This window comes from Mus caroli, chromosome 4 (genome assembly GCF_900094665.2).
Source record: "Mus caroli chromosome 4, CAROLI_EIJ_v1.1, whole genome shotgun sequence".
Lineage (NCBI taxonomy): Eukaryota > Metazoa > Chordata > Mammalia > Rodentia > Muridae > Mus > Mus caroli.
The window spans coordinates 97,457,591-97,481,487 of record NC_034573.1 but is presented as its reverse complement, the minus strand read 5'-3'; the positions used below and the strand labels follow the sequence as shown (position 1 = coordinate 97,481,487).

The 23,897-nt window shown below is 41.9% G+C and overlaps 1 pseudogene; it reads left to right on the top strand.

The window, feature by feature from the left end:
- LOC110293690 overlaps nt 1-271 on the top strand; it is a 1,654-nt pseudogene extending 1,383 nt beyond the window's left edge.
- Nucleotides 272-23,897: the final 23,626 nt, after the last annotated feature.

Below are 23,897 nucleotides of genomic sequence, written 5' to 3'. Positions count from 1 at the left end.
AGAGTATCCCTTCAAGCCTCCAAGGGTTACATTTCGTACAAGAATTTATCACTGTAATATTAATAGCCAAGGAGTTATTTGCTTGGACATATTGAAAGACAACTGGAGCCCAGCACTAACCATCTCTAAAGTCCTCCTTTCTATCTGCTCACTCCTTACAGACTGCAATCCTGCTGACCCTTTGGTGGGAAGTATTGCCACTCAGTACATGACCAACAGAGCAGAACACGACAGAATGTCCAGACAGTGGACCAAGAGATACGCTACATAAACTGGGTTTTCAGTTCTTACATGATTTGTCTGTCACAAAAGAGAGCTGCTTATGATTTTGAAAGGGTGTGGGTGGGAGTTGGTAAAGAGTAGGGTATTTCTATAACAGATATTATTCAGTCTTACTTCCCAGGATTTTGTTGTAACTTAAGGTATCTTGCTACAGTAGACAAACTGGTAATAGTGAACTTTGAGAGCTGAAACTTTGCAGGATTAGCTGACTTTTAGTACAACAGAAAAGAAAGCATGTGTAGACACTTGTGTTCCATTGATCAGCTTAAATTTGTATACGTACATGACATTTATGTAAAGTCCTATTTTCTTGTTCAAAAAAAATGTAATTTGTTTTTCCTTCTTAGAAGGAAACAATGGTATTTAACAAGTTAGCAAAGATGAGTTTGTTACCTCGTATATGTAAAATGGACACCTGGCTACAAGACACCATGTAGTTAACGTATTTTATCTTATATGCAAATTACTTCAAGGGTTGAATCACAATTTGTGGAAACCTGTAGTGAAATACCTTAAGCTGTTAACTGTAAGTGTGGAATAGGAATTGTTCAGTCAATTGGTTTACACTTCTTATTCTGCATTTGTGCTAATAAACAATATTAAGAACAAAAAAAATAAAGAAAATCTTCAGAGTCAGCTATGGTTTATCCAATTTATATGAAGTAGAAAGTCCATAGTAGGGATGGAGCCGAAGGATAATAGCAGTGTAATGGAAAAGCACATGGAGTCTGAAGACATATAAGGTGAGATTATTGGACCTAAGAAGTAATAAAATGTTTTCATTGTCTTAGTAGTTGCTCATGTAGACAAAGACTTGGAAACCCACAGTGTTTGAGTGTGAGGTAGTTTTCTTCTCTAGATAGATTGTGTTTCTCAAGATGTTTAATATTCATGATGAATCCCAAAGTGACAACTGCTCTATCAGAGGAGGAGTCTAGGGAACGTTGACTAAGGAAAGCCAAAACCAAAGGAAAATGAGAGCGAATGATCATCCAGCACTATCTTAGATGTGTAACAGATGCTGAGCACTTCCAGTGAACCTTCCATACACGGGGGCTTCATAGATGCTGAGCACTTCCAGTGAGCCTTCCATATACAGGGGCTTCATAGATGCTGAGCACTTCCAGTAAGCCTTCCATATACAGGGGCTTCATAGATGCTGAGCACTTCCAGTGAGCCTTCCATATACAGGGGCTTCATAGATGCTGAGCATTTCCAGTGAGCCTTCCATACACAGGGGCTTCATAGATGCTGAGCACTTCCAGTAAGCCTTCCATATACAGGGGCTTCATAGATGCTGAGCACTTCCAGTGAGCCTTCCATACACAGGGGCTTCATAGATGCTGAGCACTTCCAGTGAGCCTTCCATATACAGGGGCTTCATAGAAGCTGAGCATTTCCAGTGAGCCTTCCATATACAGGGGCTTCATAGATGCTGAGCACTTCCAGTGAGCCTTCCATATACAGGGGCTTCATAGAAGCTGAGCATTTCCAGTGAGCCTTCCATATACAGGGGCTTCATAGATGCTGAGCACTTCCAGTGAGCCTTCCATATACAGGGGCTTCATAGATGCTGAGCACTTCCAGTAAGCCTTCCATATACAGGGGCTTCATAGATGCTGAGCACTTCCAGTGAGCCTTCCATATACAGGGGCTTCATAGAAGCTGAGCATTTCCAGTGAGCCTTCCATATACAGGGGCTTCATAGATGCTGAGCACTTCCAGTGAGCCTTCCATATACAGGGGCTTCATAGATGCTGAGCATTTCCAGTGAGCCTTCCATACACGGGGGCTATGCATGGTTTTAGCACCATCTTACCCTCATCTAGGAAAACTATTTGTCTTGAAAGAAAAGGGGAGCTGAGTTTGAAGGAGAACACTAAATTCCATGTCCCTACCTTGTTATGACACAATGCATTGCTTTCATCCTAGATCGGGTCCTTTGAGGAAAAAAAATCAGCTTTTCTGAAGTAAAATCTGTAAACAAGAAAACACATCCACTTACACCAAACAATTTGACAGATTAAGATATATTTCCATTACTTGAAGTTTATGTATGTCCCTTCCAAATCTAGCTTTGCCCTGCCAGCAACATCAATGCCACCTCGACCTGTGCAACCACTGACATCCCTTCTGCCACAACAAACAGAGTGATATGTTTATGTGTTCATAGTCCATCTTAGAACTCTGTTATGTTCTTTCATATAGTTGAATGCTTCCGTAGTTCATTACTTTGCGTTCTTGATTAGAATTCCATTGTATGAATGCACCACAGTTTCATACACTGGATGGCTCCTTGGTTTGGAACATCATAATAAGGTTGTTTACAGAGATTAGTATATAGAACATTTTGTGTGGATCAGAGACTATTTTATTTTCAGTAAAGACATGTGACTAGAGCTGCCCACTTGCACCCACAATAAACTTATGCTTAACTTTGTAACAGATGGTCACGGGGCAACAAAACCCAGTGTCCCACTGGGCAGGCTCATTGGAAATCTACAACAGTCCTCATTAAGCTCCTTAGGAAACATCTAACATCAATCCCTTCCCGTTTTTAACCATCCTGAAGTGTGCTGGGAACTCTAGTTAAGTTTCACTTTATCTTCCCCCTAATTATTAGTGACTTTGGGTCTTTTTAACCACCACATTGGAAAAACAATAAAAAGGGTCCATTTCTATGACCCAATGGTCAAATTTTTATTCCTTTACTACTATGGTGTCTTTGCAAAGCATCATGGTATAAATTGGAAATGCAGGATGATTTGAGAAAAGCAAATCTTCGACTAGAGTATGAGGATAAAGAAAAGTCACTCTGAGGCTCAATATATTCCCTACAATGACCCATTTGCATATCTGTTGGCTCTAAGCTTTTTCCTATTCTTCTATTGAATTGGTAGTAACTGGGATGAATTGCACAAACTCTTTATTCTCCATAAAAGACCTTTGTGAAGTACATATTCCTCGGTGGTTTTCTCTCTATATATATATGCCTGGCCTCATCATTTTTAGCAGTATTTATGAGGGAATAGAAATTTTAATGTTTATGAAATTCAACTTATTGCTTTTTCCTTTGAAGTCCCATGGTTTTTGTGTCCTGAGAAACCATCGCCTGCCATATTGTAAAGATTTCCTCTTGGTTTCTTCTCATTTTATAATTTTAGGTTTTACATTTGGTTTTTTTTATTCATTTGGATTACTTACTGTGTATGGAATAAAGAAAAGATCAAGGTTACTTTTTCTCCACATGAGCATCCAATTATCCCAGCATTTACTGACAAGACTAACTTTTTTCTCTTGAATTGCCTTGGCACCCTTACAAAACATCAACTGACCATGTCCATTCCAGGACTCTGTACTTTGTTCCAGGGAAATATATGTCTTTCCTTATCCCCAAACCACACAACTCATTAAATCATAACATTATGTAAAGTTGTCCAATCTTGCTCACATTAAAAAGAAAGAAGAAGAAGAAATATTTTGGCTTTGTAGGTCCCTTATATATTCATATAAATTTAAAACTAGCTTGTCAGTCTCTACAAAGTTTATGCTGCTCTATTGTCTGAAACTACACTATAGCTATAGATGAACTGGAGGAAAACTAATGTCTTAATAATTTGAAGGTTCCAATTTATAAAACTAGAATAATTTCCCATGTGTTTATTAATATTTTAGTTATTGTCTCAGTTTTACACATATTTGACTTGTCAATAAGAATATCATGATTTAAATATAATTATAGATATATTTACTTTTTAATCATTTTAATTTCCAAGTTCCATTTGACAGTATGTGAAAATATTAATTTTAATTGATCTTTTATTTTGTTACCATTCTAAATTCATCTTTTAGCTCCTCTGTCTATTCTGTATGAATTTCCAAGATGTACTGTATGAACAAAGGTAGCTGTACTTTTTACTGTAAATCTACACTTTTACATTTTGTTTCCTTGTCTCACTGCTTTGAGTAGGAACTCCAATATAAGGCTGAAAAGGCCTGGCAAGGACTGGTATTGGCTTCTCACAAGCTTAGTAAAAATGCACCATCTCATTTTTACACGTGATAACTATAATTTTTAAGATAGGCTTTCTTAGTTTAAAAATCTCAAACAAATATAGACTGAGAGCTTTATAAGCAGCAATGGTTAAGGAAGCTGAAATGCTACAGGAAAGAAAACAGCAGGTGACATTCTATTGAGAGCCCTCTTCTGACCTTTAGGGTCCTGACACGTCACTAACATGCTGAGGTTCCACTGAGGACAGTCTTCTAGACTTCTCACTGTGTCCTCACACCGTGTAAGGAAATTGGACTATCTCTTTGGTCTTTTCTTTCTCCATTAAGAGTAGTGTCCTGGGATCTTCTTTATTTTATTCTAAATAGCCACTTCAGTTGCCTCTGCTTAAGGCTTGTGCAGTGACCTTTACAAACCTTTAAATAGCTGTGCTTTACATTTCAAATGGATTGTTGTAACAGCATATAGTTATGATTTGCATTTTTTACCTAGTCTGGCAACGTCTGCCTTTAATTGTACAATTTATACCATTTACATTTAATGCTATTATTGATTATAGCTAAGTTTAAATCTACCACCTCATTGTTTCTCTTGCTTTTGTTTTATTTTATGCCATATTTCATCTGTCTTTCTTTCTTTCTTTCTTTCTTTTTTACTTTGCTAAGGAAAGTGACATTTTCCAAAGGATGTGTATACATTAATGATAAGTGCTTTTTATAATTTTTTTCTCTTCTCAGGAAGATTTTAATTATCAGCATTATTCATATTTCAATTTGTCCTAAGCCTCAAAGATTCTGAATCCTCAGGTGACTAAAATTCTAAGATATCACTTCCCTATCTTGACCTTTCTACCTTCTTTCTTGTATTATTTTTGATTATACTATAATTATATCATTTACTCCTTCCTGTTTCTCCCTTCAGACAATCCATATACCCCTCCTTCCTCTCTTTCAAACTGATGGGCTCCTTTTTAATTTTGTATACATTTTTAATTAAAATAAAGTTACACTTTCTCCTCCCCTTTCCTTTCCCTCCTCCAATCCCTCCCAAGTCCCCGTCCTCCACCTTCTTCTATGTCTCCTCCTCCTCTCTAGTTAATATCCTCAAACTGATGGGAAAGGCTTTCAGGTTAGATTCAGCACAAATAATCCAAGCAGCCTATGTCTCGAGTTTCACTCTTCACCCTCTGAGGGGCAACCAAGGGCAACAGGCTTATTCTCTATTGTTTTCAGAGTCACTTGGGCTCCCCCAGCAACTATTCTAAAGTATAGTTCTCATACCAGTACTGGGTTTTTGTTTTTGTTTTTTAAGTATATGGTTCTTGTGGGGAGCAGTGCTGTCCCTAATGGTTTATGTATGTGTGTGTGTGTGTGTGTGTGTGTGTGTGTGTATGTATGTATGTATTGTCCTATGTAGCAACAAAACCTCTCAAGAGAATTCATCAAGCAAAAATGAAAACAAGATGATCAGCTAGTAACATATGTCTAGACAAATAAATGAAGATGTCAAATAGTGTGGATATATATTAAAGTAACTTTTACTCATTTCAAAATATCTTTAACAGAAAATTGATTATTTCAAGTAAAAAAAATAGCAACAATTATGGTGAATTTATAATAATATAAAGGACTAGGGATAAGAGAAGGAATTAAAAGGCTAATGTGATCTTATACTCTATATGAAGTAGGACAATGCTTTATGTAGACTATCTTAAAGATGCGTAGTGGAAACCACAATTGATCCACCAAAATAAAAAGGGGGGTTAGCTAAGAATCCAAAGGTAAAAATAAAATACAATAGTGAAGAAATATTTAAAGAAAGCCACAAAAGAGGAAAAGATAAACAAAGAAAAATGTTTAAATTGAAACAATATATACCTCAGATGTTTTTCCCTCTAGCGACTAAGCAAATGTGCCAGCTGATTACCAAGGCTTTTCCAGTAGCTGAAATTGACTATTCCCAGAATCTTCTGTGAGCCAGGAACTGACCTGACTACAAAACCCAATTGTTCTTTGCCTAGTCACGTACAGTTTTACTCTATGCATGCATAATGTTTTAACTTGGTCATGGTGTAATCTATGCACATTACTGAAGAAGATCTTTTATTTAATTCTTTCTGTAGCTCTGATCTGGAATCCCAGGCTCAGTGGTGCTGGATCCTTTTGGGCCCTCCCTTACTGAACCTGCAGTACATAAACTGTCCCCGGGTCAAATGCTAAAGCAACTTTGGGACTCACCTTGTTTACAGTTCATCTTTTGGGGGTTCTGGTTTTTTTAGACACTGCCTTTTGTTGGAAAGTGGCTCTTCATGTCACTTGTCCTGGATACTGTTTATTTATGAGAGGTTGGGTTACTTCCTTATTACTTCAGCCAGGATTAAAATGGGCGTTTCTGCTTTGCTCTCTTGCTCACCTAGTCCCCTGTCTGGTTGCTCTCACACAAATGAAGTCTCCAATGCTAGAGCCTCCTTCCAAGTTTCTTCCTTACCCAAGTCTCCCAGGTCTAGTCAGTAGCTCAGACTTCAGCCTGAGGCTGTTTTTCCCCTTTAAAGAACATGCTACATCCCATGGGGTTTTGTTTTGCTGCTATTGTTTGTTGTCAGCTTGACTGACTGATTTAATATGACTTAGTTTGGTTTGGTTCTTTTGTCTTATTTTGCAGGGGTGGGTGATTTGCTGCTATTTTGTTTTGTTGAGACAAGGTTTCGCTCTGTAGCCCTGGCTGGGAACTCATTAAATAGCTAAAGTTGGCCTGGAACCTTCACAGCCATCCTCCTACCTCAGTCTTCCCAGTGCTGGGGTTACAGGTGTAAGCCATCGGCTCCAAATTACACCATCTGCTTTTACTTTTCTGGTTCTAATTCATCATTTTCTCTAATACAATTAAATGTCATTAACCCTGCTTTGATGTCACTGTTGACTCCTCGGATAGAAAATACCCATTTCTACATGCTTAGAGCCATAGAAAAATTTCTGTACCACCTCTCTGTTTATCTGTTACCTGCCTGTGTGTCTGTGTATCTATCTATATATTTATGTAATTATCTGCCATTTATCTATTTTTAATTCATTTTACTTAATTTTTTAAAGATTTATTTATTTTATGTATATGAGTACACTGTAGCTTTCTTCAGCCACACCAGAAGAGGACATTGGATCCCATTATGGAGGGTTGAGAGTCACCATGTGGTTGCTGGGAATTGAACTCAGGACCTCTGGAAGACCAGTCAGTGCTCTTAACCACTGAGCCATCTCTCCAGCCCTACTTACTTGTTTTTAAGGCAGGATCTCATGTTACCTCATGAACTGTCCTCATACTCACTATGTAACTGAGGATGACAGTCAACTCCTGAACCTCCTGGCTCTGCCTACTTTCAGGAGTTCTAAGGGCTGAACCCAGGGCTTCATGCACACTAGGCTAGCTATTGGAACTGTATTCTCAGCCTCATTTTAGGGCTCTGCAACATTGATATTGCCAAGTCTTTCTTTCTTCGTGAAAACATCCTTATTTGAAGAGGAGAGCACTCATGTGCATGCCCACTTAGAAGCATGGATTTTCCACAATAGCTTTTGTTCTAATCGAAATTGTCACTCATGTAAATGGAAGACCTGGACGATTATATGGCTTCTTTGAGTCTTATTTTTCTCACCAATTAGAAGAACCCAATGTAATATGTCCCTCAAAATATTGTGGATAGGTTAAATGACACACATTCCTAAGACTCATCGTTAAGGGCTGGCACATGGAAGTCTGTTCATATATGCTCTCCAAAGTAGTTAACTTTCTGCTAATTCTAAGACTTTTATTTTTCTTGGCTGTCTTGGCCATTAAGTAACTTCACTTTTAATTCCTTGTCTTCTAACTGTATAATCTTTTAGGCTGTATTATTTCCTTTGTCCGGGCCTTATTTTAATTTTTAGATTATTACCAAAAAAAGTAAGTAAGCGGTTAGGCTAGAGGCAGTAAATTGCTTGTGATACAAGCCTTAGACTCTAAATTTAATCCCAGAACCCTCATGAAAAGTCAGGCATAGTCACGGGTACTTAATGATACCAACATCAGGGAGATGAAGACAAGTGAATCTTAGGGTCTTCTGGCCAGCCACGCCAGACTAATCAGCAAATCTCTGGCCAGTGAAAGACCCTGTCTCAAAAACACAAGATGCCTAAGAAGCAACACTAGAGGCCGACCTCTAACCCTACTCACACATAGTCACACAGGCATGTGCTCATCTCTGCACACATACACAAAAAATAAGTCTTAAAAAGTATTGACTGTTGCTGTTCCAGGTTATGAAAGTTACATTTAAAAGATAAAAAAAGAAAAAGGAAAAGGAATGAGTTCAGCGTTGTCTTTTCCCTTCTGCCCTTAGTTGAAATTCCCCACTCCAGACTCTGAAACCCCATGAACACCGCTGGGATCCCAGCCCTTCCCCGCCTCCCCCAAAACAACCACTACTCTTATTTCTGTGTTTATCTTCTCCTTACTGGGTTGGTTTTTTTTTTTAAGCTTCACCACATGTGTTTAGTTTTGCAAGCCTATGAACTTTATATTAAAAGAATCATACTGGATGTTCTTATGCAACTTTCTTTTTCCACTTAACATTCTGTTCTTGATGCTCGTCCTTGCTGCTGCACAAAGCCCTGCTTCGTTAATTATTTTGCTGTGGTGGTGGTGCTATTCCATTGTGTGACTATTCCACAACTAATTCAGCCCCTGTAGTTTCGATGACTATTTCAGTGGTTTCCAGGGGGTTGCTAGTGTAGTCGTGCTGCTCTGAGTGTCCTCTATATGTCTTCTCTGACTTTTGCTCAGGGCAAAAGGATTTACCCATCTTTACCAGGTAAAGGAAAATTATTTCTCAAAATGATTGCGTCAGTTTCTACTTCATGCTCCTTGCATGAACGGTCCTCTTTAATTTCCTTCCCTACACTTCATTTCCTGGTTTACTTTTTACTCCACCCACTTTCCTTTGGCTTGAGCTATCCACTATAAGTTGATGACCACGGAATGTTCATCTCGGGTCCATACCTTCTTCCCATGCTCCAGATCCATGTATTCAATGCCTTACTTAATAATCCTTCTTGGTTGTCTTCAGGAAGCATAAGTAACATGCTATTACCTGAGCATACCTTTTTCAGTGAACTGTACCATCTTCATCCCATTGTCAAACAACACGGCAAAAACAGAGGGACTCTCTGATATTTCTTCCTTTCCCCTTTGTCCTCCCTATGATTGATCCCTAAACTCTATTGCTTCCACTTCCCTAGCACCTCAAAGTATCTGTTCCCTTTCTTCCATGTGCTTCTGATATTTCTAAGTCTCTGCACTCAGAGCTCACAGCACAGCTCTGTGTTCTCATTCCTAGCCATGATGCCTGCCACACAAAGTAATGAGCAAGGGAAGGAATGTATGTCAAGGGTGTAGCTTAGCACGCAGTAGAATCAAGGCTTCTAGGTGCTTGCTTAAGACATTGTATTTGTTTCAGGATGAGAACCAGCTGTCCCGCTGCGAGGTAACTCCACAGCAGCCTGAGCTGAGCCCTGGCAAGTCCTGGCTCTCCCTGGCACCCCACCGCTGGTTTAATGTTTAAGCCATGCACATTGCTTGAATAATCACATGAAGACAGGTCTGGCCTATCAGGCTGGATTGCCTGGGTGACCTAAGCCTATTCCTCCAGACAGGATGACTGGTGATGCTACATGAATGGTGGCTCTCCCAACCTTGATCTTGAGTAAGAACACAGAACAGCTCTCCGCTCCCAAAGTCAAGATGAAGCATAAACACAAAGTGAATCTCTGCTCTCTCTCAAGCCTTTGGAATTACAACTACATCACTGGGGGGTACCATTCTTGCAAATACATCTGTCTTTCCATGTTCATGGCTATTGGACACAGGCAAGCAAAAAAGACCGAGAACTTTCCAGTTCCCTTGGAGTTCATTGCTATGGAATCTGATTTTTTTTTCTTCTTTGCAACTTCCTGAATAAACTCTTATGTTGGCATAAAAATAATGGCATTTGAATACCCGACTTCAGGGCACACTGAGTTCTTTCCAGCTGGCATTAGTCGAGGTTTTTGCACTTTCTCCCAGAACACAGGCATTCTCTATCAGTACAAAGGTCAGCTGTTATCTTCTCTCCAAAGCCATCAAACCTCAAAATAGCACTGGCTGTGAGAAGGCTCATGTCTTCCTGGCACAGGCCAGTGTCAGCTTTCAAGGGCACCATTTCACAACCAACTGCCAGGGCAACATAAGTGAGACTTGTCTCTAATACTCAAAGACCCTACAGAAGTGTGAAGGGACCAGTCAAGCTGCTGCCATGCCATGACACTGACTGGGTGAACGAACGGAAATTAACTCTGGTTGAACACCTTCTAGCGCCAAGCATTTCATGTAGACTGTCTTGTTTAATCTTCAGAACCACCTTCTGTGTGAGATATTATTAGGCTAGCTGACAAATCATTCCAAGAAAATAAATTCAGCTTGAGTAAGTGGCTGACCAAGGTCAGAGGAGAGATTCTGGCTTAAGCCCAGAGCTTAGAACTTTCTGTAAGGCACACTTCGACTTTAACTTATGTCATTTAACTTAGTTTAAAAGAAAAAAAGGTCAAATGAAGACAACTGAGTTTTCTGAATCTAGACTCAACTATCTAACAAATACTATGTCCCACTTACTCAGTGTGAAGAGCAGAAAGAGGAAATAGAATAAATAAGGTCAATAAATACCTGTTCTCAAATGGGCTTCTTGTATGCAGTGGTAGGCAGTGAGAGGCAATGGTAGGCAGTGGTAGGCAGTGGTAGGCAGTAGTGAGCAGTGGTAGGCAGTGGTAGGCAGTAGTGGGCAGTGGTAGGCAGTAGTGGGCAGTGGTAGGCAATAGTGGGCAGTGGTAGGCAGTGGTAGGCAGTGGTAGGTAGTGGTAGGCATTAGTGGGCAGTGAGAGGCAATGGTAGGCAGTAGTGGGCAGTGGTAGGCAGTGGTAGGCAGTTGTGGGCAGTGCTATGCAAGCTACATGGGCAGCTTAACGAAAATGTAGTGGGATTAATGCATCCATTCACTTATTTCCCAATCACTCAGAGGTGGGAATTTGGAGCCACAGAAACAGACATTGGCTTCCAGGAGCTCAAAGTCCAGCTGTAGGAGAAACAATGGGATGTTTACCAAGCAAGGGCCTCGGGCAGAACGTATCAGTCCTCCTCATGGGTCTACAAAGACTGAACACCTGGGTGGTTCTGGAGATGAGTTCTGAAACAACAACATGTGACAAACAGAGGAAGAGCTTTTCCAGCCTGATGTGTAAAGGCCCAAAGGGCAGAGATGTGAATTCTGCCTTGAGGTGGGGACCAGGCAGCTGGTCTAAAAGGATGAGTAATAACAGCCCAGGTGACAGGCAGGAAGGCAGCACCAGAGGAGACAGCACAGAAGACAGCAAGGCACCAAAGTTTCTTGGAATAATCAGACAAGCAGGCTTGTACAAGGGAATGACTGGAAAGTAAAGATCAGGGTACATCATGGAAGTACCAGTTTTGCACAGCAGATTGAGCTCTTTCATATAAGCAATAGATAGCTTATATCCTCTGTCACTCTGTCTCTCTCTGTTTGTCTCTCTGTCACACACACACAGACACACACAGAGGGGGTAAGGAGAGGGAGGGAGGAGGAAGGGAGTTTAGTGATGGAAAGTTCTCAGTGTTAGCTATTGTTGTTTTAAATGACTGTAGCGTGGATGCTGTGACAAACACCACAGTCTGCGTGGCTTATAAACAATGAGAATGCATTTCTCATTGGAGGCTGGAAGTCTGGGATGGAGGTGCTAGAGCAGTAGGAGTCTGCTGAGGGCTTTCTCACTCATTTATAAAGAATTCCTTCCTTCACTGTGTCACCACAGAGTGAGTAAGTGAGGGGACAGGCAAGTTCCCATCTGTCCTCATGGGAGCACCAGCTATACACACAATCCTAATAACCTCTCAAAGGCTCTGTTTTCCAATACCAAGCCTGTGGAGGCTAGGGATTTAATGGGAACTTTGAGGAGATACAGGTATTCAGTCTATATGAACTGATTTCACTCGAAAGGCATACATAAGAAATGACATGGCCACATTTGCCATTTAGAAAGCTCGCCAATGCAGGCATATGGGATGCTGCTAATGGATGCTTAAGGACAGTAACTGACAGCTACCACTGACAGTAACTATCATGTTAGGTCAGGGCCCCTAGTCCACCTCAGCAGCTCCGCTCTGCCTGGTGTCTCTCACATTTAGCTCACCTTCTGGGAATAGCCCTCTAATGAGTTCGTTTCTGACAACATATTCGGAGTTTCTGGAGGCTGGTGGTTGTATTGATCTCTGTCCTCAGCATTTCTCAGAGAAAGGTACACTGTAAGAATATATAGTTCCATGTTGTGCATGCCACAATGGGCTGACCTGCACAGCACAGCAGGGACACTTCCTCTTGGCACAATTCGTAGTTGAAAGCCCTACCCTTGCAGCCTTACCCGGTTCCACGCTTATGACATCGTATACTTCAGGAGTTCCTACTGAGACCAGGGATGGTAAGGATGGAGGCCATATACCCCTGGCTTCCCAGAACCATCCACATCCCAGCTTCCAGTTTCTTGGCCCTTGCCTTAAAACTGAGGACAAATGAAATTTGCAGGTCCATCTAGGAAATTACCTCAACAGCCAGGTCATTTCCTCAGCGCCATTTACATTTCTAAAATATGGAGACGCTGAGTTACATTTTCTCCCCATGTGCCCTGGGCTGCTGGTAAATCATTCTCACCCACATAAATGAATGGCAGGTGATGTCACAGCCCAATACGAGCTCCTGATGCCCCAGCTCTCCCTTCATGCTTAATGACTGGCCAGAGTTTCTTTGACTATGGCTCTTTCTTCCATGCTGACAGGTCAGAGCTTTGTCATGTCTGCCACTTGAGACCAGCACATTGATTTTTCAATCTCGTGGTGTTGGACTGCACATCAGACTGACACATTCCCGGTCAATCCCTTATTTGTCCAATGATTCAACCACATTTTCCAGAGCAATTACCTTTGCTACGGTGGGCCCAGAGTGTGAAAGGCACATGTTGTATTCTGGAGAAGGGTAGGGCATCACACTGGCTCCAAGATAAAAGGATAATGACTAAGATCTGTTTCCTTCATATCAGTAAAGGATATCATCCAAGGATGGGAGCTGATGCTTATAATCCAGCACTCGGAGACTGAGAAAGGAGGATTGCAAGTTCAAAGCCAACCTTGGCTATATAGCAAAACTATGTCTCAATAAAATATACAGACCATCTATATGCATATATTATGCACACCTCACCTCTGTGTGCATCCTATATATATCTTATACATGCATGTGAGTGTTTACTACAGTTGCTTACTACGAGCTGGGTGTTGCTGGCTTTAAATATTTTCACAAGTTAATTCATTCAGTTCTCACAACATAGTCATAAAAGGCAAACTTCTGCAGTTAGCCTCCTTTTACAGATGAGTAAATTGAAGTGCAGACAGTTAAGCAATGTGCTTGTGTTCTAATAAACTGCAGTGTAAAGATCTGAATCAGGCATAATATACTCCAATTACTAACTGTAATGCTACAACTGCAAATATGCTCACAGTAAAATCCTTCCCAGAAGGGAAGCTTCGTAGAAGCCTTGGGATACAGGCAGATAGACTTTGTCTTCTTGCTTTTTGAGATTCTATGGTCCAAGCCTGAGACCTTAGACATATTAGGAAACTATTTGACCACCAAAGTGTATCTCCAACCTGGGCAAAAACACTCGAATTAATCCTTTGAGTCGGGGTTCTGTAGACTACTCACACACACAAAGAAAGACAAATAGTGTGGTTTGGTTGGAATAAAGTTGCATCTGTCTTCTGCTGGAAGAAGGGGCACACTCTACAGGGAGTGTAAAATCCAGTTGGTAGATGGCACAGATGCACAGATACTGCCTGGTGGAAATGGCATCATTTGCTCCCCATTCCTTCACTGTGACCAGGTTCAGTGCTCTGACTGGTCCACTCACCTTGGTGGTAAGGGACATGGGCTCTGGGATTCCAGGGGGAAGTCTTGCTTCAACTAATGATGCTGGAACCTGAGCATCATCCCCTCCATGGGAAGTCACCTTTAGTACCCATGGTGCAACATAAAGGCTCTAAGTCTCCTATCCTCATTGTCTACTGTTAGAAAACAAAGTACCCCTAAGAGTTGGCTGGAAGACTCTAAAGCCAAGGTGTCTTGACGTAGCATATGAAGACCCTTTTACCCACACATCTGGAGTTGACGATATATGTGGATGAAAACTTCAATCAGCCTGCTGATTGCAACACCTACATGAAGCCATCCCATGTGGCTGCCTGAGCTTCCTCACAATATGGTGGCCAGGTTCCAAGAATCACCATCCCAGGAGAACCAGATGGAAGCTCTGCTGCCTTTGATGGCCTCATCTCTGAAGTCAAGTAGAACGATTTATAGTCTAGTCAGAGTCAAGAGAAGGAAACCAGACCATCTCAACTGGGATTGGAGATGGCAAGGCTGCATAGGAGACACTACTGTGGCTAACTGTCTCACAGAGCTTCATGTTCAGCATTCAGAAGACTTGCCACAGAAGCCAACCATCTTGCTAGAGAGCTTGGGGGGGGGGGGGTTATGTTAGCTCAGAGAACAGGAATGATCTTAGCCCCACCACATTTTTTAAAATATTTCCCTACGGAATCTATTTCCTATGAGATTTCTAAGCTGGAGGTGGGGGGAATTATTCCATGAGCCTACTCTTTTAAAAATATTTTTCAATATTTCATACAATATATTGTGATCATATTGTTTCCCCTCCCCAACTCTTCCCAGATCCTCACACACACAGCCAACATCAAGTTGTTCTCTCTCTTAAAAAAATAAACGCACACGCATGCACACACACAGACACATATGCATGTATATAATGCACACATGTATTTTGTGTTGACACACCTAAGCATGAGGCCTGCCCTGGAGTGTTTTTCCATTGAAGAAAACTGATTTTTTTTCCCTCCCTCAGAAGTTATCAGTTGCAAATAGCTTTTTGGTTACTGGTAGGTCTTGGTGCTCACTTCCCCTTCTCCATGCTAGGATTTTGTCTGGCTTGTACATGCACAGGTCTTATCCATGCTGTCACAGTGTCTGTGAGGTTATACGTGTGTCAACCCTATCGTGTCCGGAAAATACTACTTCTTTTAAGTCAGCAACCACCTCTGGCTCTGACCACTTTTCTGCCCTCTCTTCTGTCCAGACCTCCTAGCCTTGAGGGGAGGGGTACGGTAGGCACTGTCCATTAGTCCTGAGTGTTCCAAAGTCTCTCACTGTTTGCACATTGTCTGATTGTGGGTCTCTATGCTAACTACCATCGACTGCACGAAGCAGTTTCTCTGATGAGGGGTGAGTGATATTTGACCTATGGGTATAGCGATATGTCCTTAGGGGTTGTTTTATTGATATGTTCATTTAGCAAAATGATAGTAGTAGGTTTTTCCCTAGCGTCATATCCAAGCCTACTTTTTAAAAATAGTGATCCAAAGATTACTTATACACTCTGTGACCTCAGGACATGAAGTGGCACACAGTTGTAATTTCAGCACTGGAGGAGCTGAGGCAGGAGGACAGTGAGTTGGAAAGCAGGCTGAGCTATGTAATAACACCCTTGCTCCAAATAATTAATAATAATAATAAAATTAATAACTGACCTCACGATAAATCGTTTCCCATGTTCTTCCTCAGCTCTTCCAGACCAAGCCTCCCTCTGCTTTGCTGGGATCATCCCAAGGCTGAGTCCCTGTTTCAGCTCATACACTCTATCCTTGGAGATGCCATCTTGGTGACTCAGGTGAAGCCATGGGGGCCTCAGAGGACATTTTGCTGTTCTTTCCCTGTGATCCCAACACCTGTTGACTGTTTATTTCTGGGTCTCAGGCCCACTTCACTCCCTCAGCACGATGAGAGCCATCAGAACACAGGCCCTGTTTCTGTTCTCTGGCACAGAGCCTGGTGTCTGGCCCATAAATCCATTCATATGTCCATTAAATCGTCATTGAGCGAGTAAGGAGGATGTGGTGCCAAGAGCAGAAACTTGTTTATTTCTTGTTTGCAAGGTCCCAAGTAAGGAGAGTAAAGAGATTTACATATATCTTAGTGAAATGTAAAGATGTTCTCTATCATCTCTGCTTCTTGAATATTTTCTTCACTTTTATTCTTTAGAAAGATAATAACAACATAGAGAATAGTCTATGTCCAGGACTTTGCAAAAATCTAGAAAATAAATGACTACTTTTAAAAGTTCTTCTCCACAGGATTTTGAGAAATTCAATATGTTTTATTGTAAATTCACTCATAAAATTACTTTTTTATCATAAGTAAGCTAAAAATGTACAATAAGAATATATTATAAAACATAGCATACAATATTATGTTTATACTTTATTATATATTTATTGTTGTATATAAATATATGACATAATATTTATTTAAAATACAAATGTATTTTATGATTTTTATATAAGGTCTAATGTTTATAATACATTTATTATATTTATACAAAACATAAAGTATTTATAACACTAGTTTATAACCTCTGTAATTACAATCTTTTCATGATTATAAACTTTATATAAATATATTTATAAAATTTATGTAAAGTATAAAGATATATTATAAGAAATGTAATAATACCTTAAAATGTTTGATCTTTCCTTTACATATTTGAGTTTTGAAAAATTCATCTTTGTGGGGGGAAAACATCTACAATGTAAATCAAAATGATACAGAAGTGTACTGCCAAGAAAATAAAAATATAAAAGCACTGAAGTGGCTTCAATGAATGAGAAAAAGAATCAATCAGAAATAAAATGAAAAATCAAAAAAATGAAATTCTATCTTCATCTCCTTTATTTCCACATTCTTGTTCTGTGAACAGTGGAGTCAAACCATGAGGCTTCTGAGAGATCTATGAAATGAATGCACACTTTCCCATCTAAGATTGTTATGCTCACAACTGCAAAGGAAAGGGGGCTTTCTTGACATACAATGCTGGAGTCTTGGCTTCCAATATTGATCTCACCACACTCTCACTGGCTTCCTACAGGGGGACCGACTTAGGCACTGTCGGACTTTACCCAGCACCTATCCTTTTTTCAAGGGACTTAAATTATACACACCTCACACCGAAAGAGAGGTCTGGTAAGAATCTGCTCAAAAACCGGGTGCTTAATTTATATGAGACGGTGTCTAGACATTTATTTTCTGGAAATATTTAACTTGGATAAAACATGTGGCCCCCAAGATGAATGCAGGATTGAAATATTTTACTTGAAAATTTGTTCAAGGAAATGTCTGGTTGGGTGCAATGAGCTTAAACATCAAAATATTTTCCTAGGATGGAAAGGTCACCCTGTGCCTGTGCCCTGGACAGCCATCACATCAGAATACCTCCGGCTTCCTAGCAGCCATTGCCTCTGTGATAACTACATGTCTGCAGCTATAGACACATTCATCTAAGTCTGTGTGTGATGACTGTAGCTCAGATGGCTCCTGGGGTAGGAAGACTGAAGATGAAATTCTGAAGATTACATGTGATTTGACTTCCAAAGGAAAGTTGTGCCCTTCTCTTTGGAAGTCAGAGGAGAGGGCCATTTTTCTAACAAAGGACCAAATAAATAAGTTAGGCTTTGGTGTCCATACCACGTGTTACAACGAATGAACTTGGAGATTATGCTATGGTAGTGGCTTAAGACAATACAAGTGGGTGTGGCTGTGTCTGAATAATCTGTTCACAAGAACAGGCATTTGCCAGCATATCTCAGACCAGTAGCTTTAGAACTGCTTTGACTGTGACACACAACAAGAGATGGAATGTCCACCTTCACCCAGAGCAAACACATGTGTAGATCACTGTAGGATCGTGTAGGAACACATGTAGGATCATGTAACCTAGTTTTTTCTATTCTACCCAATTTGAATCTGAATCATTTTTTAGATGCTGACAACCATCATCTGAATTGATTTCAAGACCCACGGGTGGGTCACAACCTCCAGTACAGGGAACACAATGAGGCTAGCGCTATGCTTGTGTATAAAGTGAATAGCGTGCAAACAGCTGAAAGCAGACAAAGAGTCACTGTCCCTCTGCTAATGAATAGGGAAGCCTTGCGCTGAGCCCCCAGCCTCGGCTGCCTGCTTGGGTTTTCACATCACTGGGATCTGATAAAGTTGTGACCCAGTAACTATAGAACAAGCATAGCTGAGAGTGAGTGGAAAGGTCTGCAGGAAGGCTGGGGCTCAGGAAGCTAGATGCTTATCCTTATCAAAGGAATGGGGAAACCGACTCTGCTCTCTTTGGAAGTTCAGCTGGAAGAAACTTTTCTTTAAATGGAGCACCTGTGGGCAAGAAAACAATGGAGAAGAGTCTCGCAGATGCCACTGAGAACTCTCTCTCTCTCTCTCTCTCTCTCTCTCTCTCTCTCCCCCTTCCTTCCTCCTTCCCTCCCTGTCTCTCTCTGCCCCTCTCTCTCCCCTTCCCTCCTCCCTCTCTCTCTCCCTCCTTCCTTCCCTTCCTCTCTCCCTCCATCTCCCCCTCCCCTCACTCTCTCCCTCTCCCTCATGGACATATGTATTTAAGAGTGATTTACCAGCCAGGGTAACACCTGTAACCCCAGCACTCAGCAGAAGGAGGCAGGAAGATTGAGACTTGGAACTGTTGCCACTAAGAAAAGGAGGAGTAGGAGGACCATCGTACTCAACCCTGTGGTCTTCAAATCTTCATGCCACACAACTCTAGCAAAGGACAGCAACGGGACAGTCTCTATTACTCCAAACAAGAGAAACTGTCTTCCATCCAGAACACCATGGGGCGATTTTGCTATCTTGCTCTTCCCTCCTTTTTCTCTCTGATCTAGATGCTCCATCTGATTGGAAAAAGCCAATGTGTCAAATGGGCAAGAGCCATCCGTTGATGATGTCACATAAACACGGCAGAGGTTTCCACGTGCCACTCACTAAGGACATGTGATCCGATGAACCCCAGAGTAGGAATTCTGAAGAAAATGAGTTGATGGTTCTGCCCAGATCTGACTTTGGTGGACTTCACTGGAAGTTCAGGGGTCAGTTCTTGGACAAATAAGCTGGCATTTGCTCTTAGAGAACTACACTGCTTTGGGCTGCAGGATGAGGGAAGGGGTGAGGAGTGAGGAAGTGGGTATATCGGTGAAGTATGGCAGATACAACTAGATATACCTTGCTGCTGCCACACTCATTACAGAGGAAACACCAAGAGACAGGCAGAGACAGTCCACCTCACTCCCTTTATATATTACACTATGTACCATCTTACGACATACTCAGAGGCAATAGGGATCCTAGGCCAGATTTAGGTGGGCTGCCTAAGGCCACACAGGTAGGAACTAGCAGAGCTGGACCAGCTTAGCCTGTCCAAGGCCAGCTTCCATGCACTTGTCATTTCCGTACCTGTGTGTTTGATGTAAACATGGGATTAAACAGACCAGATCATCTCCACAGGGCCTCTGGTTCTTCAGCCTTTTCTCAAAACGTCAGCCTTCTGTCCCTCCTAATTCTCTCTGCCTCCTTCTCAGACTCTGCCCCACTGTAGCTCAGACCCTTTCCTAAGGGGTGGGGGTGGATGCGGGGGGCGGGGGGGGACAACAAAGAATAACCTTTAGCTTTTTTCACCTGCTCACCCTCCGGTCAGCCATGGGCTAGACCCCAGCGGCAGCGTGCATCATCTCCCTTGTTCTGCTGCCTTCGTGGCCTCAGTGAGGATCAAGTTAGACAAGGTATAGGGAAGTCAGTCATTCATGGCTGGTTAGGGGGCTGCTCGGTAAGATACCCAGCCGTGAAGAAAAGTTCAAAGGCAGATTTAACAAACTCTGAACCTTATCACCTGGGTCTGATGCTGTTCATGGTTTTGCTGTTTGTTTTTATTCTCTCTGCTGCTGGTGTTGTTTTAAAATAGCCTCTTGGGGACTCAGTAGCGGGTCCTATCTGAACCATCCTGTCTCCAGGAGTAAGGGATTACTACCATGGGGTGGGGATGGGGCACTTGTTCTCCCAACCAGGACTATGAAAATGGGTGGGGTAGGAATCATTTTAGCCACATGGCATTGTGCATGTTTTTTTTTAAGTGTCTATACATGATATCCTGTCTGCCCCTTTCCAATCTCATTTATTTAGCAGAGAGATTGAATAAATTGTTGGAATTTTATCCATGATAGAGCTCTAATTTACTATTTCGATTGAGGTTTCAAGAATCATCTCTAGACAACCTATTAATTTCTTTACCCATCTTTCTAAAACTGGTAATACCCATTGTCAATCTGACTCTCCTAAATGTGCTCTAGGTATGGGGGAGTCCCTTGATTACATTAATTGTTGCAGGAAGACTTATCTTAATCATACAAGGACCAGTTCCTGGGAGCTTTAACTGTACAAAGTGGAGAAAGCAAGCCAAGGACTAACAAGCATCCACTCACTGCTCTCAGCTTCCTGCACATGGATACAATGTGACCAGTTGGCTTCCTGCACATGGATACAATGTGACCGACCAGCTAGCCTCCCGCTCCTCCCCCTTCAAGCCTCCGCCCACCCATCCCTTCATCCTCACCAATAGCTGGGTCTGCATGACTGTCATGTTTGCCCGTGGGATGGACAGAAGTGGTACCTTCTTGTTCTCACCTGAGCTCCCCCACTGGTTAGTAATGCTGAACATCTTTTCATGTGATGACTGCCTGCTTGAATTTCCTGCTCATAACCTATCACGTTTTCCACGGTTGTTGGTCTTTTTCTTATTGACTTGTATGAATTATTTATATATCCTGGACTATAATCTTTCAAAACTCAAATGTGTAGTAAATATTGGGACAAGCTTTGTAAATTTCAAAGCCATATATATATATATATATCCCTTTGGTTTTTCCTAGTGGTTCATTCTACTCTTACATATGTCTTAACACCTTAACCAGAGCCCCCAGAGGACAGAGAACGTGGCTTCCTTATGTTTATTTATCCAGGGTAAGTGTTAATAGGAAGCAGCCTGGGATTATGGGGAAAATTATGGCTTTGAAAATAGAAATGTGGTTAATGCTGTCTGTCCCTCTGAGGAACTGTTGATGCTTGCTCGGCTGCTGCATCTTCCCAAAGCCTTACTTCCTTTGTTCTAAAATGGGAAAGAAACTTAAACAAAACAAAACAGCTCCCAGGGTTGTGAGGAGCCACCTAATATACTGCCAGCTCTTGGTAAGGGGCAGAGTGGATCCTAGCTCTTCAATGGACGTGAGCTGAACGGAAATACTAGATACGTATCGGGGCTTAATTTTTAGAGACTGCTTCATAGCTTCTGCCTCTTAGGCTCTCGTTGGTGCTGCTCTCTATGAAAAACCTTTCTCTCTAGCAGCTGAGCCCTTGTGTACCGATGGTGAACCTAAGAGGGATCTAGGAAAGGAGTCCAGCTTGTGGATGATGGCACTGAAGTATAAACACAGACCTGTCTTATTCTTGTCCTGGAATGCATCCCTTATCCAGTAATGTTTGTTGAAGCTTTACTTTGGACCAGGCCACCCTGGGCACTGGGCTTTAGTAGTCAAGGAGATGCAAGGATCTCTTACTTCCAAAGGTCTTGCATCCCACAAACAGACCAAAACAGGAAGCCAATAGACAAGTCAATTGTGGTTACATTTCACAACTCATGTCCGGCAGCATAAGCCTTGTGCCATAAGGCTAAGAACTGGGGGATGGGAGCTTTCAGCCAGGAGATTGAGGCATCTTTTCCAAAATATGATAGTGAAGCCAAAATAAAAGACATGGGAGTGAGCAAGCTGACACTTGAGGAGTCGGAGCACTTCAAACAGGGTGACTAGACACAGATCCAATTCCAATTAAAAGCAGGAACTGAACTGAAGCCACCATTTTTTCCACTGCTTTTTAGTCTAACTCATGGCAAGGAAGAAAAACACCATGAGTCCCAAACAACTGGGAAAGCCATCTTTGTCCTCGTCCCCCAGATCATCCTGCCTAAACAATAGCTAACTGGACAGTCTCCAGTACGGGCTACCCTCAGCTAACTAGACAGTCTTCAGTATGAGCTACCCTCCTACCAATGTCCCTCCATGCCCCTGTTCCAGCTCTCTTACCCCAACCTGTAGACTGGGTCACAGAGGCTTAGCCTTGTTGCTCAAGTAAAAGCTTTTCACCCCAGCCTCCCCCGCGCCATCTATAGGTGGGAACTGGCAGACCAGTCTGTGTGTATTAGCTGAGAACACCAGAGGATTGACTCAAGCCTGGAGGGGCGCCAGGTTTTCATTAAATCCCTTGTAAAGCAGCAGTACCCTTCTGCAGGGCCACATCTGCCGAGGGAGCCATCTGGGATCCATATCACCGTGCTCCAACAAAACGCCAGCAGTGTGAAAAGCCTCTCCCCCTCTGCTCTGCAGTGAACTGGAAAAGTAACATTGGTAATCACTTCTGCAGGCTCCGTAATGACATAATGGGCACTGGCTGAAGCCTTGAACGGAGGCTGGCAGTCGCCACCGACAGGCTGGGTGGATTCATATTGTCTCAGAGAATATAGGTCATCTCTCATGCTCATCTCTCTACCTAACAAATAACAGATAAAGAATTCCCACTTTGAGACATAGGAAGAAAAAATGGAGGAGTGCCTGCTGCTGCTGCTGCTGCTGCTGCTGCTGCTGCTGCTGCTGCTGCTGCTGCTGCTGCTGCTGCTACTGACCTTACAATTCAGGTATTGTTACACTTTTCTCACAGACGGGGAACCTGAGGCCAGAGGGGCTAAATGGCTGACCCGCATAAGCAAGCCACAAACACAGGTAAGAGGCTTGATTAAAAATCAGACCTGTGCCTCATTAACTTGAAAACCTGGGACTATTCATTCTACTGCTCAAAAGAACACAGAGTGGTGCATAAACCATGTGCTGAGTAGCTTACTTTCATTTACTTCTCTTTTGCCAACTATAATTGGAGAATGCAGTAAGCTGGACAGGATATAAGGGTGTCTTCCATACACAGACTCCTGGACCTCAGTAAAGCTACTAAGTAGCAGTTAGTGTTCACAGTTGATTGCTGTTCCTACAACCTTCAGCTGATTGAGCTGGAAGGAAGGTCCCTCCCTCCCTGTTTAATTCTTCTGTCTTTCTCTCCAAAGCTTAACCTACTCATCTTAAAGACAAATATAGCCATCCTGATACCTGACCCCACATCTCAAAACAAAACCAACAGCCAGCATCCATTTCTGGGAGAGCATCCCCCAACATTGTTCCCATCACCACCACCATGTTGTCCTTTAGTGCGGAATGTGAGCAGTCCCATAGAGTCGAAGAGTTAAATATTTTTGTTTTGAACCTGCAGGATGTTCTATAGCACTACATAGGACAAAGAAATGGAGCCTTCCTAAAGAGAGGCATTTAGAGAAAACAATGGCTCCTACTAATACACACAACACAAATTCCCAGGCAGAAAGTAGCAGAAAAGAAAATAATAGAAAAACCAACAAACAAACAAACCTGCCTGGGCATGGTGGCACATTCCTGGACAGCCTGAGAA